The following is an 18,673-nucleotide window of genomic DNA, read 5'->3' as shown; positions in this document are numbered from 1 at the left end:
GTCTTGGGTACATGTAGTACCATGTACCAGGAAAAAGTATATTAAATGTATTGATGAGGTGTTAACAAATGTTACCATGCTTGGAAAGGAGAACACAAGCACTTTACCACTGGTTAGCAGGAGTAAGGTGTGCAGAATCCTAATGCCAACAAAAAAGGGTTAATCAGAAATAGGGTGATGAGGGAAAAACTCTGGGGTATTACTACGTACAAGATGGCCATTTCCAACAATTACCTGGTCAATCTCTATTCTAGAAGGTAAAACAGTGCATAAAGAACTCAAAATAGTATTCAATTTTCAACTCCAGTAATCATACAGTAAAGGAATATCCCAAAATTGTCATCCTAAAACCAATGTCCACCATGTGCCTGATTTAGAGTGCAGAGTATGATATTTACTACGTCAGTGGGATGGAATGCCCATACTCCGCCTTTCGAGAGGTGTGCTGACCCAGTTGATATCTGTAGTCACTGGCAGGAACCGCACCTTGCTTGATCGCACTACTGAATGTAGTGTAAGCAAGCTTCAAAGACTAGGATGCCTGGGCAGGCGAGACGGGGTGATTTATAGGTGTAGATTATGGTTTGTGTAGTGTGCTCTTAGCACCTTTTATGTTTACAGATTTATTCCTTCCAAGTCTACAGTCGTGACTCAGACGGAAGTATCATGATCATGATTTGCTCCTGCACATATGAAAAAAGTATCCCTTTGTCATACATGACCATTCTGCTACTGAATTGTTGCCATGGTAGTTTAGTGCAGGTGATGGAGAGTTACACATGTCAAGGACTCTGGTGGCTCACAGAGGAGATGTTCAGCTATTCATAGATTCCGAGGTCCCTACAAGCTGCTCCAGGGCAGGCTTTTGCTTTGCATTCTGGAACTTGTAGTTTGGTGTATCCCATTGTGAAACCAGGAGGATAACTCCAAGAACACAAAAAAAAGTCTGCACTGGAGCATATTGGATCTGGCCAGTTATGTGTATACACATTTGTTAAAAGCAACAAGTTGTAAGATAAGCTCAATATATAAGAAGCCTGTTTTTAAAAGTAGTGTCATCAGAGAATAAAGAGGGGTCTGTCCGTCAATCTAAAGTAATCAAAATGCGGCTTTTTCACACATGCTTTCCCTCAAACAAATCCATCTGCTTCGTTGTTTATTAATGTGAAATTGAGGGTAGCCTCTCTGTGACCTAGTAAAGGCCCCTTTGAACAGATGTTACGTGTTGCAGTGTAGTGCCGAGTGCTAGCAGTAGAGAACGATATGTTTGCAGATTGGCAAAGCTAAAAATAGAAATCCTTCTGTGGCCCAGATATCAGCGCGGCTCCCTTTGTAGTGCAATGTTGTGAGGCATGGATCGGGCGATATGAAAGAGTCTGCCGAGTGATTGCCCTTTAATTTGGTTCCATAATGTACAGAGCGGCACTGTCAGTACACTTATTTACCCACAGCACTGTGACAACGACGGCGGCTTGCGTCTATGAAGCGCCGCGTAGTAACAATGAAGGCCCTGCAATCTGAGAGAAATGGAACACTTTTCATTCGGCAACCAAGCAGTGAGTGTAGTTGAAGGACTGAGCTTTCATCTTTCATCTCAGTAACCAAGGGCAACCTTTGAGAGCACCAAGCCCCGTGTCTCAACGCGTGTGCCCCATCAGATTCAGATTACATGTGTGCCATGACTGAATACGCACACACTATTAAACTATATCAGGAATTACTATAAAAGCTTGGAATAGCAATGCACTCTGTATATTTTATCTCCTGTCAAAAAAACCTTACTTACTACATAACATTATTTTATTCTGAACAGTCTACAAACAAGCAAGTAACAAAATCAATAGTTCTCAATTGTACTTGAAAGTTGTTCTTTAATAAATGTGTGAGGGTGATCGGAGGGTCAGTGGGCACATTTGAGAATGAGATAATAGTTGAAAGAGACAATGGCAGGGTGAAAGAGCGCATGAGTTAGGACTGAGCGCCTTTATGGATGGATGGGTGTGAAGAAGTACAAATAAGAAAGCGTGTGCACCGAGTGATGGCTGCAAGAATGGATTATTTTGTGGATGAATGAATTGGTAAACAGGCGTAGGTTTTAATTAATGAGTGTGCGCATCAATGGATGAATATTTAAGTGATGAGTGACAGCACTGATGTTTGGCACAATGGGACTATTTACATTAACGATCGGCATGGTTTTCTATCCACAGCAAAAGGTGCATATGGTTTGTTTCACTGAACCCATGAAATATTATTTCAATCAGCCACCCACAGACTACCTGCCATGCAAGTGGTAGTGCATGATTTTGGAGTTGGCATTGTGCTTGAAATTGTTACAGTCATTCAAAGTCAAGTCAAGTCAAGTCAATAGATTTGTATAGCGCACTACATACCCATAGGGTCTCAAGGCGCTTGAGGAAGGGTGGGGAATTACTTGTCGAATATCCAAGTTTTGAGTTGCTTTCTGAATGCTAGGTGGTTCTGAGTAAGGCGAAGGTGAGTGGGAAGTGAGTTCCAGGTTTTAGCTGCCAGGTAGGAGAAGGATCTACCTCCCATGGTGGTTTTGTTGATGCGAGGAACAGTGGCCAGGGCTTGGTTGGAGGATCGTAGCTGACGGGTGGGGGTGTAGAAGGACAGTCGTGTGTTGAGGCATTCGGGTCCAAGTTCGTAGAGTGCTTTGTGTGCGTGGGTGAGGAGGCGGAACGTTATCCTCTTATGTACGGGGAGCCAGTGGAGGTTTTTCAGGTGACCAGAGATGTGTTCTTTACGCGGGATGTCTAGTATGAGCCTGGCTGAGGCGTTCTGGATGCGTTGGAGTTTTTTCTGGAGTTTAGCGGTGGTACCGGCGTATAGGGTGTTTCCATAGTCCAGGCGGCTCGTGACCAGTGCGTGGGTGACCGTTTTTCTAGTTTCGGTGGGGATCCAGCGAAATGTTTTTTTGAGCATGCGAAGAATGTTGAAGCAAGAAGATGAAACGGCGTTGACTTGTTTGGTCATCGAGAGTGAGGAGTCCAGGATGACGCCCAGGTTCCGTGCGTGGTCCGTCGGGATGGGTGCTTTTCCGAGGGCCTCTGGCCACCAAGAGTCGTCCCAGGCGGAGGGGGAGGTGCCTAAGATGAGGACTTCTGTTTTGTCTGAATTCAGTTTCAGACGGCTGTGCTTCATCCATTCGGCTACTTCTTTCATTCCTTCGTGTAAGTTGGTTTTGGCGGTGTTAGGGTCTTTGGTGAGTGAGAGGATCAGTTGAGTGTCGTCCGCGTAGGAGATGATGTTGAGATTGTGTTGGCGAGCGATGGCCGCAAGGGGGCTCATGTATACGTTGAAGAGGGTGGGGCTGAGTGACGATCCTTGTGGCACGCCGCAGATGACTTCAGAGGCCTCTGACTTGAATGGTGGGAGGCGGACTCTCTGGGTTCTTCCGGTGAGGAACGAGGTGATCCATTCCAGTGCTTTTCCTTGGATTCCGACGTTTCTGAGGCGCTGTAGAAGGGTGCTATGACAGACTGTGTCGAAGGCAGCGGAGAGGTCGAGGAGGATGAGGGCGACTGTGTCTCCATTGTCCAGTAGAGTTCGAATGTCGTCTGTGGCTGCGATGAGGGCGGTCTCAGTGCTGTGTTTGGCTCGGAAGCCAGACTGTGAGGAGTCGAGTGATTTGTTGGTTTCGAGGAAGGCGGCGAGCTGGTTGTTGACAGCTTTCTCGATGACTTTGGCCGGGAATGGAAGGAGCGAGATGGGGCGGTAGTTTTTGAGTTCGGTGGGGTCAGCTGTGGGTTTTTTCAGAAGGGCGCTGAGTTCTGCGTGTTTCCAGCTTTCCGGGAAGGTGGCGGAGTTGAGGGAGCAGTTGATGACATCTCGGAGGTGTGGTGCTATGATGGAGTCTGCTTTGTTGAAGATATGGTGAGGGCATGGGTCAGTTGGGGATCCTGAGTGGATGGAGTTCATCAGGCGGATCGTGTCCTCGGTGGAGATTGGGTTCCAGTCGTTAAGGATGTTCAAGGGGGGTGAGGGTCCTGCGGAAGGTTGGGTGGGTTGGTCTCCGGGTCGGTTGTCGAAGCTGTTGTGGATGTCTGCGATTTTGTTGTGGAAGAAGGAAGCTAGGGAGTCGCAGAGGGCTTGGGAGGGGGTGATGTCGTTGGAGTTGGCTGAAGGGTTGGTAAATTCTTTGACGATGTTGAATAGTTCCTTGCTGTTGTGGGCATTGTTATCTAGACGATCTTTGAATGCGGCTTTCTTGGCAGATCGGATTAGTTGGTGGTGTATGCGGGTGGCGTTTTTGAAGGCGTCTCTGGTGCTGGTGTTTGGGTCTTTTTTCCAGGCCTTCTCAAGGGATCGACAGAGTTTCTTAGATTTCTTAAGATCATCGTTGAACCAAGAGGCGTTTTTGCTGCCTAGTTTGCTTTGACGTTTTTTCAACGGTGCTAGGATGTCGGCGCTGTTGGATAGCCATTGGGTGAGGTTAGTGGCTGCTTGGTCGGGGTTTGAGGAGTGGGCGGGGGGGTTTAGGAGAAGCGATGAGGAGATCTGGTCGATGGTGATTTTGTTCCAGTTTCTTCGCAGGGTAGGTTGAGGATGGTTGTGGATTGTGGTCTTATTGTAGGTAAAATGAACGCAGCTGTGGTCCGTCCAATGAAGAGCTGTGGTGTGACTGAATTAGACATGTTTGCTGGAGGTGAAGATGGGGTCGAGTGTGTGACCTGCAATGTGGGTGGGGGTAGTGACAAGTTGTTTGAGTCCGAGGTTGGCAAGATTGTCCAGAAGGGTGGTGGTGCTGCTGTCATTGCTCTTTTCCAGGTGAAAATTGAGGTCTCCCAATAGAATGTAGTCCTCGGAGGGGAGGGCGTGTGGGGTGATAAAGTCAGTGATGTCGTCACTGAATTGTGCACGGGGTCCTGGAGGCCGGTAGAGGAGGGTGCCTCTGAGTGTGGTCTTGGGGTCGGTGTGGATCTGGAAGTGGAGGTGTTCGGTGTTGGCAAGGTTGACGTCTGAGCTGGTTGAGATGCGGATGGAATTCTTGTGGACGATGGCGATGCCTCCTCCTGTTTGCTTGATGCGGTCCTTCCGGATGATCTTGTATCCTTCCGGGATGGCAATGGTGATGTCTGGGGCTGAGGAGGCGTTCATCCATGTTTCTGTTAGGAAGGCGACGTCCGGTGATTTGGTGTCTAGTAGATTCCAAAGGTCGATGGCGTGTCTGTGGACCGAGCGGGTGTTGAGTAGGATGCATTTTAGCTGGTTGGTGTCAGGTCTCTGTTTGGTGTTGGTGGATGAGGAGTTGGTTTTGGTGCCGTCGAACTTGCAGGAGTTGCAAGAGAAGGGTCCATGGGTGTGTCCAGGAACGGCTTGGACGCAGTTGGGGGAGCGACCGTGGTTAAGGGCTAGGAGGGTGTTGGCATCGTAAGTGATGCGAGTGGGCTGGGACTTATGGGAACCAGGGGGTCTGGCGCTGGGCGCGGTCTCGGCGCGGACGGGCGTAGACGGGCTTACCTTTGGCGCACCTTCGGCGCAATTGGGGCGCGAAGCGCTGCGCGTGAACGCTGCGCGCTGATGCATTAGTCATATATGGATAGTGGAGGGGCGGAGCGTGGGAGGGGCAGCAGGGAGGCGGGAGCGAGGTCCAGGGAGGGTCAGGGACGGTCAGCAAATCAACAAAATGGCAGTCTGGTAAACAGACGTTGCGAGCGTCTCAACCAACAAAAGCCACACTGAAAGTGGAGCGCTATGCAGGGCAAGACTATCTGAGGCCAGCAGAGGAAAGCGCTATATCAGGTGAAGCTAGAAAGCGCTGTGCAGGGCTAATAACTAATCACCACACTCAAGATGTAATTCTATTAGGCAGCACCACACTCGAGATGTAATTCTATTAGGCAGCAAGGCAGCAAGGCACAGCAGTGTCACAAAGCGCAGCGCAGCTTTAAATTCCAGAATACAATGAAAATAAAATGAAATGCGAGGCAGAATTCAGCATCAAAAATACGATACCAGCCAGGAGAGGAGAGGAGGGGGGGGAGCGACCGTTTCTGGTGTTAGCAGGGCGGTCACAGTTCACTACGAGGGTGTGGGCAGCCTGTAACTCTGTGGGTGGGAGGGGCAGCAGGGAGGCGGGAGCGAGGTCCAGGGAGGGTCAGGGACGGTCAGCAAATCAACAAAATGGCAGTCTGGTAAACAGACGTTGCGAGCGTCTCAACCAACAAAAGCCACACTGAAAGTGGAGCGCTATGCAGGGCAAGACTATCTGAGGCCAGCAGAGGAAAGCGCTATATCAGGTGAAGCTAGAAAGCGCTGTGCAGGGCTAATAACTAATCACCACACTCGAGATGTAATTCTATTAGGCAGCACCACACTCGAGATGTAATTCTATTAGGCAGCAAGGCAGCAAGGCACAGCAGTGTCACAAAGCGCAGCGCAGCTTTAAATTCCAGAATACAATGAAAATAAAATGAAATGCGAGGCAGAATTCAGCATCAAAAATACGATACCAGCCAGGAGAGGAGAGGAGGTGGGGGAGCGACCGTTTCTGGTGTTAGCAGGGCGGTCAAAGGATATCAGGCCCAGAATTATCGCAGGGCTGATAGCTATCATGCCAATGGATGGACAATAAATGCTGACAAACTACCACTGTTGTGCCAGGGCCAGCATTATACGCAGTGGGTTTATACCTGCTACCAATGTCTACATTATGCTAAGAGTGAAAACTATTATATGTAGGCTATCCTGTTTTAGGTTTAAACCCATAATAACTGAAAAAAACACCAAAAGGAAAATAGTCCTCCCCAGTGTAAACATATTGTAAATATATAAACACGGAAAAAACACCTACACAACCACAAACTAAATGCCATTCAAAGAAAGGAAATGAGAGTGAAAGAGTCATTTTTATTTCTTATCGAATGGGCCAATACAATGTAACTTTGCTATACAAGGTAGCAGCAAGAAAGACTGGGCTAACATTATCCTGCTTGAGTTTTGTTGTTTAGGGATGTCACTAAAATATTGCTTCCTCTTCCTTTTGCTTTTTTACAGTTTTGTGGTCTTTAGTCTAAAGGTGCAGGGTTTAGAAGAATGTTTTAGGTCTTATTTAATATTTTCAAAAACGAAAACTATAGAGAATCAGGAAATAGCAAAATCAGATTTGATATTTTGGCATTGTTTGATCCGTTCACTAATAGGTAAAATGGCTGTCTCCATAGGAATCTTTCTCAATATGTACCATCACATTTACCCAAAGACAGAGAATGGTTGAAACCCTTTGATACATCAGCCCTCTTTTCTAGCGAGTCAGTTTTTATAGTGGGGGAATCGCCAAACACCCCAGGCGTTAAAAATTAATTGCAAGTTGTAGTGACTGGTATATGTGAAAAAAATGCTGTCACCAAGCATCTGGGATAGTGGTTATAACATGAAACCAGACTTTTAGAAAATAGGGAATGCCCTGGAAAATATTCTTACCAAGTTCAACAAAGATTGGATTTACCAAGTTCAACAAAGATTGGAGTGATATTGTTTGTATTTGCAGTGATTCAGCTACGTATATGAAAAAGTTGTGTGTTGACCTGTGAAAATTGATACCTGAGCTGAAGTGCTTCCCTGTGAGAGATCCTTGCCACCAGCTAGATAGTCTGCTGAAAAGCTTCTTTACAGTCTTCAGAGTTAGTGAATAATGCTATTGACTTTGTAGTCCATTCTGGTCACCCCAACTGTGCCATTAAGCTGATGGTTCCCAGTCCTAGAGGGCTTGAATGCTATATTATCCATGTGCCGACCGTTTACTGAATTTTTGTTTAGTGATGATACCAAAGGCAAGAAATGTGAGGATCGTATGTTGTATATTGATAGTAATGTTAAAAAGTACACTCTACTGCATTCTTAGATTGTTAAAGGAAAACATGACTGATGTAGTGGACATAATAAAAAAAATAGAGTCTGAAAATACCCTTTTCTACCAAGTGTCTTTGGAACTGCAACATGATCCTTCGGAGAATGCTTGCCACTTGGTAAGCAAAGAAATGCAGAGGAGCAATTTAGGAAATTTTACTTTAGAATGCATGAGAAATGGCTTGCAATGATGCATAGAAAAGTCCCTTCACCGACCATGGCAATTGAAGTCAGTGAAGCCTCACTGTGGTACTCTGCACAAGTTCTAGATCCCTTCCATAAAGGGGAATTTTCTCCGGACTTTGAAAAGTACTGCTTCATTTTTGACCGCTCCAATAACTCTGAGGGCATATGCGCCCAGTTCAACGTACGTGTTGCAGAACCTGTCCCAGAGAATCGCAAACTTCAGGTGCACCAGTATTGGCATGGAAAGCTATGTCAGTGGCCGGAGTTAGCATATTGTGTACTGGCTGTTTTGACGTTGCCTGTCTCAAGTGCCATTGTTGAGAGGGCCTTTCCACAGATAAATGTTTACATGGGAAGGGAAGAGCAAGCCACATGACCAAGGCTCACTGAAGTATTGTATGGTGTACTACAATACGTTTGATTTGTAAATATGCATTTGGACCTCATATACATGGTATGTACACTGTCTATATACCACGCACTATCAATGCAGAAAGCAAGAAATGATAAAAGCAAGAAGTTCTATAAACACCGGAAAAATACTCTTTCTATTGTTTTTATAGGCGCAAAAATATGTACCACCGTTTTTTAAGGTGTTGAAATCACTGAAAACAACCCACTAGATTTTACCAAAAATAGAAACTGAAAACAGAAAAGCATAATTATATGCTATCCCATGCAATATTTCAGAAATATGTGCCATCATGCCATGGGTGTTCACAGTACGCAAAAAGCCCCCACCACTTTTCAAGAATCAATGTGGTACTAGCATGGGCAGAATCATGCAAGAGATCCCCAAATTAGGCCAAGAATTACCACTATTATAACTTCAATATCACAATAATGCCAGGGCCAGCATTTCACAAGATGTGGCCCTAAACATGTCACTGCATGCACAATAATTCCCACATTGTGTCTTGGGGCAGAGGCAAACACAAACATATCATAGATGGCCATGAATAAGCATTCTGCTAGAGATGGATATCCTCATTATGTCAACAATCAGCACCACCAGAAAGCAGGAGCAGACTGGATGTTTTACTTAACGAGGCCCAGCGAAGCACTATGGGCATGGCCATCAGCAGAAGTGGCAAGCTTCACAGCACGGTTTATTGTGATCATAGGCTGTATTATAAAGAGACAGTGCCTACAATGACAAACTGCATGCACAGTTATCTGGGTGTGGGAATACATAGAGAAAACACACCCAAGCCTTAGAATCTCTCACCTCTCAGCCAGCACCAATATGGCAGTGGTAGTGAGGATCTGGTGGCCAAGTTCCACATCCTGTCTGTCCTGCTTGAAGTGTCACTGACTGTCGCCATATTTGTGGCTGAGGTCTGGACTCCTAAATTAAAAAGTGTTTCACTTTAGCTCAAAAGATAATATCAATGCACTGAGTAGCCTTTATTAGAATTAGTGAATCGTAACTCATTTTCCCTGACCAGTTTTAATAATAACTTGAGTGGCAAGTCAGTTGTCTTGTACCTTTATTGTCGTAGAAGAAGCAACATTATGGTCTGCTAACCCCATACAAGAAAGGTTTTTGTGCAGTGTACATCCTGGACTGAAGTATTTCAATGGGCTCTCAAATGTGATGGTCACAGAATAGGAGTTCCAGTGAGGAAAATAAATTGCCCAGTGGCATACAGTATGGTCAAGATAGAAAGCCAGGACTGAAATCAAGTTGTCTGGTGAGTGCCCTATAGCTAGTTTTTGCGACAGGCATAGCAAAAGCTTCAGGCTGGTCTGCCGATAACTGCCACTATTATGCCAGGAATCATCACCATTATGCCACATTCATGATAGAGTTGAACTCCATCATGTCAGAGATGGACCCAATATATGAGAAAGCGAGAGTGTTCACCAAATGCAATGCATAGACAGTTTTAGGAGTCTCATCAGCTGTCAGGGAGTGATACTGTTAGAGCAAGGGACACAGATCCTAGCACAGTAAATCTCGCCGATATTCACCCACCCACACTCACACACATACATGCACACACACACACTCACACACACACACACGATCCTCACACCCTCAATGTTTGTAATGAGCTACGGGAATGTTTACACTCAACTGAAGCTCCTGTGAAGGAGGTTCAGAGCCCTGCCAGACTAAGGATACCTCACAAGAGAGCTCACTCCACAGACACCTGCCAGGTATTCCATCCCTAACCCCGGGGCTCCAGCTCACTACGAGTGATAGACAGAGTCAGGAAGCCTCCAACTAAAGGGAGACTTTAAAGTGCAGCAATTCTGTGCCTGGCTCAAGCACACTAAAGTGAAGTCCCTGAAGCACAAAATCAGAGAAACATCTAAAATCCCCCTAGTTATTCCAATGATCACTAGAGATTCCACCAAACAAGCCATACACACCTCATCGTCCTGACACTACATGACTATGTCAATCACTATGCGTTTGGATGCAAATATCTGAATGCAAAGCAAGGACTGTGGTCGCCATAGTTACGGACCAGAAGACCTTTGCTAAATATAGAGTTATAATGAACAATCAATTTCTGCCTTAAATAAAAGACTTTCTGGGGAAATTCTGACTAAGTGGTGGCAAGTATACCACAAAGAGAAAAATAAGATCTGCCCAATCCACCCACTAATAGAAATAATGCAGTATCAGATCTAAAATACGTTGAAGCCATGATGGCTCAGTGGGGATCAGAGTGTTGACACAATTTAAGTAAGGGGCTTAGAGCAGATACTTGAAACAAAACAGAGATTAGACTGAAAATGTAGTTCTCACACCCAAAGGAGCCGGGCTGTCCAACCCAGAGACACCGGCACTGGTCAGTAGTGTATACGCTAGGAGCACCCGAAATCTTCCCTTTGCTTTAAGTGTGATGCTTTTATACAGGCACACAGGGAATCAAATGCAAAGGGTAGAGAGTAGTCCAAGTGCAATATAGGTCCTGTGTGTTATTACTCTAAGACCACAAGGTAAACAAATATGAAAAGGAACAATAGGATGATCAATCAGGTGCAGTGATGTCCACTACTCCTGATGTTCAGATACAGTGGTCTCTGGGGAGGTAGGAATGAAAGCCTTCTCAGTGACATAACACAAAATGAAAAGGGACCCGTCAGAATATGATGAGGGGCCCCTGAGTCTCTCACATCTCTTAAATAATAATTGGCTTTGGGTTGAATGGAGGCCCTCTGAAAGGTTTGGGGCGCCTGAAAGGCTGGCTCTCGCCCCTCACATCGCAGGAGTTGCAAGGGCCTGTGTTACACACTGAGCTTCCTTTATGAGATTCTGGGTCTCAGTAAAAAGGCTGCAGATCTCTCAGCTTTCAAAAGTCCATGTGCGAGTAGTTAATTGGGTAAAAAAAAAAAAATCTTTGCATTCAGGTAGTGGTAGTCTTCTTACTTATAAAGAGATGAACAAGAGTAGAAGTACCGGAATGTTTAGGAAAAACCTGGACTGGACCAGCCACTCAAGCATGGACCTGGGGACTTTGACTGCACTGACGCAGCTTGCGAAGAGCAGGGTGGTGGGATTGTCTCACTAGGGTCAATAATACGTTTTTAATCAGGATCCTAAATCTTAACATCAACATATTTAGCTTTGACTTTCCAGCAGCACCCGAGTTGCACTGTGAAAGAGAAGAAAGTCTAGTGTTCCACATCTAATGTGTGAATAATTGGCTGTAAAGTGGGACTGATCAACAGGTGAGTGACCCTTAAAACAACCATTGTTTAAATGGGCTGCCCTGATTTCATTACAAGCCTGGAGGCTACCATTATGCAAACACTTTTATTTGCTACCCAAACATGCAGCCCTTTAAAGAATGTCAATACATCATAAAACATAACAATGTTCTTAACACTATAAATAGAGAGTGCACACTCCCATCTTTCTCTTTTATTCGCTGCTCCTGACAAAGCTAAGTATCTCTCTTCATCGTGGCATTATTACTAAATGTGTATTATCGTTGTATTTAACTGTAATTTTAGATTGATACTCCTTAAGATTTTCATATTACATTAACCTTTCTCTCATAACAGGATCTAACCCTGTCCAATTTATGGCCGGGCCAGGTAAGTGCCTCGTTAAGTTTCCCCTTTAGTCACATTGTCAAAGGTTTGTCATTTGCATCATTTATCTTGAGTAAAAAAAAAAAAACAAGCATTGGAAATGCAATAGGTCTCGCATTAGAAAAGTTGGAGTTATTGGTTTTGTAAATGACAATTTTTTTTTAATGTGTTGGTTTTGAAAATAGCCAAATTAATAGCGTTGTCATTTACAATGCCAATACTTTAAACTTTTTCAAATGTGACACCTATAACATTTAATAGAGTGAATTGAATGGCGCCAGCAAACTAAAGAGAGACTAGACAGCCTGTTTGTGACGGGCGCTTGCTTTGCATGTAAGTAGAGGGAGATAACAGCGGAAGGAATGATATAAAGTAACCAAACACACTAAAGAGAGGACATTCAAAGTGTTTATAATGCGCACGCGGTTTGCACCTAAGAAAACGAAGATATCATCAAAATAAATAGTGTGAACTGAATATTTCACTCCCGTGATCGATGTGCTAGCGGGGGCTAGTGGTGGAGAGTGGGGAGAGAAGCTGAAATTTCAGTAAGGGCGGTTGAGTTCAAATTTGGATGAGTGAGGGACATGGGGAGGATCGCATGGCTCGGGAGGAGGCTAAAGGGAGATGGGTGCAGAGGGATTGTGTCCCGGACTGCGTGGTTCAATGGAAGTGAAGGAATGCGGGGGGTGTGGTAATCGGCGGTGCGCAGGGGTCTGTTGGGACAATATCACTGAAAGATGTGACACAGAATTTCAGGCAAAGGTGGTCATCATTTTGAGTTATAGCACATGAGCTTGAAACAGTGGCGGCCCGTCTATGCCAGGTTATATATTTGATGAGAGTAATTGTGCTATCAATCCATTGATCGTTAGGCGAGTCTTCCTACAATACAAGATGCCCACGAGTCAACAGCACACAAAACGAAAAGCGAGCCGAAACCTCAGGCCTTCATCTCCCAAAACTCCATCCTTCTGCAAACTCAGCAGCTTCAAACTGCCTGTTTGCTATTTATCAGATCCTGCACCTCATGTCTCGACAGAATCCCTGCATCTTTAATGATATTGGTGCAATGTGCAGCGAGGAGGGGAGTGAGGAGGGGGGACAGGGAGGCGAGTCAGGGGACACACGGAGGCTGAGGGGAAACAGGAGCGGAGGAGAGCAGGGCAAGAGGCGGAGAGCGGAAGACGGAAACTGGGGATGAGGGTATTTAAATCCGAAAGTGGTCGAGGAAAGAAAGAGGTGAAATAAACGTAATAGATTTAAAAAGCAAAGACAAGAAGGCAGCTGTTAAAATCAGGGCGGATGGAGAATCGAGGGAAAAAATGCAAGCAAGGTGGGGACATAAAGAGAGACAGGATAAATAAAGACAGACTTCGGAAAGTACAGAGAAGAAAGGGACACATTAGAGGCGGGAGTGAAAACAATCTTCTGATTTCCGCTGCCAGAGCTGCGCTGTGCATTCACGATGCCGATGATCGCCATGAGGTGACTGAGAGCCGAACCGCCGCCAGCTGCGGGAGGAGGGGGCGGGCGGCGCGGACTGTCAAATGCAGGGATATTCTTGGAGAAGCCGCACCTGATAGACGAAGCAATGGTGGGAAGCAACCATAAAGAACGCCTAGGGCTGACGGTCGCCGGAGAGGGACAATTTATTCTAACATGCATCAAGGGGATACATCTGTGCGGGGACCGACAAATCCCACCGTATGGATGTAAAAAACGCGTTGCACAAGCATATTTGTAGGCACATTTAAACAGGACCGGTGGAGCTACTGATTGAGCAAAAAGAGAAGAGACTGGACTGGAGCTGACCAAATATTGAAAGCGGGGGAGATAAAAGTAAAATAAACGTTCAGAAACAAACCGAACATGAAAAACCTGCACGATAGACGATGAATTCAACTAGAGGAAGAGGTTTGCCATTTGAATGTGTTTTCTGTGTCAAGTAGGGGATAAGATAGCATATAGCTACCAATGTATCTGTGAATTCTGGGACTTGGGAGGGGGGAGGAGAAATGCGACACGGCCGCAGCAGGGGGCGGAGCGGGGAGAGCAGCGAGGAGGGAGAGACATAGTGTGAAGCAGCAGGGGCCTTTGAAGTGAAGCTAAGCTTCACTTCAAAGGTGTGGGAGGAGTGCGGCTGAGGCAGACCGCACGCTGGGGGAAGCTTGTGGGGCGGAGCGGGAAGAGATGCTGTGCATGCGCATTTTAGGTCAATGCGCTTGCGCATTGACCTAAAAGCGCACGGGCACAGCATCAAATCGCCACTTTAGTTAAACCTTGTTTAAGCCCCTATAGTCTCGCTCCGCTCAATGCGCATGCGCATTGAGAGGCGAGACCTAAAAAGGAAATGGCATATTTATTGCGCCCCGCTTACCGAGGTTATGTCCATGAAGCGTGCCTGCTTGTTCTGGCTGCTTTAACTATGGCCGGGCCCTAATTGTTTAATTTTCGTTAAGCTTTGTAATTGATTAAAAAAAAAGAACAGGCAAAATCACGCTAGCGTGATTCAAGGGGGTCGCGTCTCCTAGCAACCTCATAGGAGACGCAAGGGAGACTCCTTCCTGCCGGAGCACGCGTCCTTAGTGACGTGAGGCCTAGCAACCGGTGGAGGAGGTCTCAATCTCGGCAGGCCCGTTACCATGGAAACAACCGCTCAAGCTTGTAACAATGCCTGCTGCAAGTCGGACGCCTCCTCAGCCACTAAAGTGCCTTTCCTTGTATTTTTTGCATAATCCTTTTAATGCGACGCCACCTAGTGGCCTCCGGCATAGGGAGCTCAGTTATTTAAAAAAATGTAATTAAAGAGGAGAAACGGAAAGAAGACCCTTTCACGAAGTTTGAGGAACAATACCCTTTCTACAAACTATTAACTGCGAGTAAGCCTTTTAAAGGGATATTTTATTAATTTAAGTTAGCCTTTTAAAAGTCTATTTTAATAATTCAAGTAAGCTTTTTAAAGGGCTATTTTATTAATTCAACTTTATCCATCCCAGCTTCCCCTTTGAATGAATGGATATTAACAGCCCACAGCAGCCTTCTAAGGAAGTACTTATGTGTGAGAGTCTTAAGAGGTTTCTTGAAGAAGAGCTTGGGTCTTCCGTTAAAGAGGCAGTGGACGTCGCACTAACAAGAGGAAGAGGGTGTCCCCCATTGAGGAGATCTAGTTTTCTCTCTCTGACCGAGAGTCCCCTACTATCGCAGGACCCCTTAAGAGGGGGAAGGTTTCCCACAAAAGGAAACACTTGGAGGAAGCATCAACCCTTGCTAATGATTTTGGTTGCCTCTGGGCTACAATAGATAATGGTGCTTATTGCAGCGCAAAAGATAAAGCCCAACCTATTGGGCCACTGAGAAAAGTTGCCTGAAGCGGCATGAGAAAAAGAAGTAACCTTCATGGTACAAATGATATTGGAGACAGTTTTAACTCACAAACTGAGTCCCTAGAGTTTGATGCGATGGACATGGACACACTTACTTTTGATCCACAAGATACCAATGATACCCTAGAGAATCTAGACCAAGACCTGAAGCAACCTTCCACTTCTTCGGCTGTTAATAATTACCCCGTTGGCGGGGAAATGTTTAACTCCACGTCCATTAGGCACTACCTCACAGCTCAGAATGGTGGCCCATGGACACGTTAATAAATATTTAACTCAGTGGGTAAGAAAGTCTCTGGACAGAGAGACTCGCAACCTTCTGCGCAATGAATGCCCAAGACCTTCCACTGAGGAAAAGGTGTGTAACACCCCCAACCTTGATCCAAAATTGATAACCTTCCTATTCAAATTTGGAAAGGACCGATGCCTGCAGAACAGCCATTGGCTGTAAAGTGGGACTGATCACCAGGTGAGTGATACTTAGAACAACCAATGTCTAAAGGGGCTGACCTGATTCCCCTCCATCTATGCCTTGATGGTATAAGTTAAACAACAAGGAAAATGGCAATACTGATACTCTATTCAAAGCAAAACAAATATAAAAAAATGCATAGACCACCGTTTAATACATCTGGATGCTATTAAATAGCTGTTTATTTAAATGGACTTGTAATCAATAGTTTGGAGTTCAAAAAACAATTCCAAAAAATGTGTGTAACAATAATGAGAAAATGATGGTATAAGGCCTGCCACACTATACAGCAACATTTGATTTTAAATTTCATGCAAATAAACCTATGGGTGGTCGTCCCGTGACCAAGTGTGACATAATATATTTTAATAAAAAATTAAAAAAGATTAGTTATTGTTCAGTAGAAATAAACATGTCCAGTATTGTGGTTCACTTAATTGCCAATTTCAGGTATTTTCTATAAACCTTTCACCTAAATATCAATAGAAATCCATTCATTCGAGAGATTGAAAAATGATATTCATAGAATAAACAACACCAGTTAAACACATCCATCCCTGGGCACCTTTCTTTCCTTCCCAATGCAATAGAAGAACTCTCACTTTAGGCTGCTACCTCCTTTCAGATGAGACACTTTGTTTCGATGTCTTAATACAGGGTTCAGTTATTTAATAGGTTTAAACTAATGTAGCCCCACTACTTAGGGTAATGATGCAGGATTTCTCCCTTCAACAAAGAGCAGTTAACGAGCAGGGCTTAACTGAATAAACATTGATCATACTTTCAAAATGACTGCCGTGGACCAATTTTGGCGCCAACCACTGCCAGTAATTTTGCTAACGATGTCAGAGTAATTGTATTCCCGCCTCACGGTATCTTAGACAACGCAGCGCACTCTGCAGCAGGTTTTATTGACCTCACTGTATACAGTATAATTCCATACCGTTGTACTAGTATAGCAGTTTTCAATAATTATGGCAGTCGTTTTTTCTTTTTTTGGGTCAATGACAGATGAGAAAATGATGAGGCAGCTGCTGGAACAGAGGCTTGTGCATAATTGAAAAGAACGAGGAACATTTCGGCTCATTTGAGCAGGTGCTTGCATTGAATCTCAGTGAGGTGTACTAGTAATATGCAACAGCTGGGGCCAGGCATTGATGGCCAGATAGGACGCCAGATCCTAGAGCCACAGCTTCACCCCGTCTCCCAGAAGGTTCCCTCAAGAGGACAAACTGTTTCCTTTCAAGGAGGCAGCCAGCGCTCCCAATTCATACAAAGGTGAAGTTTTCTAGTGTGGGTTTCAGAAATGTCATTTATTTCTATGCCACGGTCTTCATCAATCCTTCTTATGTATGTCAGTCATCAAAATAAGGACTCTGTATTCATCTGCCTCAGTGAACCACAAGGTTGAGGGTCAGGAGCATTCTTCCAAGGTCATCAAAACAAAGTACTGTTTAACCAAATGTCAACTGCCGACTTGAAATTGTGCTGTGATTTACAGAATTGTAGATGCTATCCAAAGAGGGAATCTGAGTGACATCAAATAGACTACACGAGCAAAGATCGAAGAGTCTATGATAGCACTGAGAACCCTAAGGAGAAAAACTTCCTCTTTATTCATAGTTACAATTTTTTCTTTTTGCTTTATTGTAAGTATGGCTCCTCCATTAAGGTTCCCCTGCTGACATAAACTGTGTTAGGAGTATAGCAGTTATGCAGCAGCAGCACACACAATATGGCCCCACCACACTCTGGTAATTCCTACCCTCTACCACCCAAATACAAAAAAAGGTATTTAGCATTCTGCCACCCTCAGCATTATCCGCCCCTGTCTTCCAAATATGTTTAAAAAAAAAAGAAATACCTGGGCATATGCAGCTCGCTTCCATCAATTTTTACATTTACTGTCTTCACTCTCACCTAAATCGAAAAAAATGGTATTCTACGGCACTCTCACACCACTCTCAGCATTACCCTTCCATTCCCTCCTCTCCTAAACATGATTACCTGGCTCCTGCCATTCACCCTCATCACCGTCTGCATTTATCCTCCCATTCAACTTGTACGAAATAACACTGAATGTCCTGCCACAAGCCCATACCACCAATAATTCCCATCTCTGCATCAAATTATGACAAAAATAACTAGCCTCTTGTCATCCACCCCTGCACACCACTGTGGACTTTCCTTCCCTGTCCCTATTAAAGCAATGCTTTTTGCTTTCCATAGAGCAGTGGTCACTACTCTGACAAGTAGTCTAACAGCCGTGTCAGCACAGCATTGACATTTTTCTGTCACAGAGGGTTTGCAGAGGCCTGCAATGGCCTCTGCAATGTAATGTGGCGGCTGATAGAGAATAAGGTTCTGCCCAAAATTACATCATAGCAGTGGGAAACAACTTTTGTTTTTCACTGCTGTGATGTAGTAGCAGTGAACAATTGGCTTGAGAAATTGACATTCATGCCAATAGGATCCATAAGAATCATTAATAAAATATAGAATTGTAGATGATTAACAGTGAATTGCAGGTATGGTTTCCCCCTCAGGGTACTGAGTGACATCAAATAATCACCAGAGAAGTTCATGTTCTCTATGATGTCACTCGGAACCCCAGGGTGCAAAACTTCCCAGTGATCCACTTTTTACCCATCTATAGTATTATGTTATGTATGGTCCCCAAAATCATCACCGCTCAATTTCAAAT

At 44.8% G+C, this 18,673-nt stretch overlaps 1 protein-coding gene across 1 annotated transcript in view; it reads right to left on the bottom strand.

The window, feature by feature from the left end:
• LIN7A (lin-7 cell polarity scaffold A) overlaps positions 1 to 18,673 on the bottom strand; it is a 499,534-nt gene that overhangs the window by 293,063 nt on the left and 187,798 nt on the right. The gene's annotated exons all lie outside the window — the stretch shown is intronic.

This window comes from Lissotriton helveticus, chromosome 1_1 (assembly GCF_964261635.1).
Source record: "Lissotriton helveticus chromosome 1_1, aLisHel1.1, whole genome shotgun sequence".
Classification (NCBI taxonomy): Eukaryota; Metazoa; Chordata; class Amphibia; order Caudata; family Salamandridae; genus Lissotriton; species Lissotriton helveticus.
The sequence above is the reverse complement of the archived record's forward strand: the minus strand, read 5'-3'. Positions and strand labels throughout refer to the sequence as shown.